Genomic DNA, 365 nt, shown 5'->3' on the forward strand with positions numbered 1-365 from the left:
GCGCACTGTAGCAGTGTGCCACCGGGCCAGCCCCGAATCCATTTTTAATGGGAAACACAATTTCATAGTAAATAGCGGGGGCAGGGGCTTAAGTATAATTGCAACTATATGAGCTTTAAATGAATGTAGAATGAATTTTCAAATTTTTTAGCATAAATTTCAGTTGAAATTATGATTGCACTTGTAAGACATGCTTCATTTCATGTTGTAACACAGTCCTAAAAATGGGCAGAGATAGATGATAAACAGGGAGGGATATTTGAGTGGAACATATTTAATGTGGGTCATTTGATTAGTGAACATTTTTATGTCATGATGATTTGTTTCCCTGTGTAAATTGGAAACTGCCAGGACTTGGATTATGA

The sequence above is a fragment of the Galeopterus variegatus genome, unplaced genomic scaffold, assembly GCF_000696425.1.
Source record: "Galeopterus variegatus unplaced genomic scaffold, G_variegatus-3.0.2 Scaffold11, whole genome shotgun sequence".
Taxonomy (NCBI): Eukaryota; Metazoa; Chordata; class Mammalia; order Dermoptera; family Cynocephalidae; genus Galeopterus; species Galeopterus variegatus.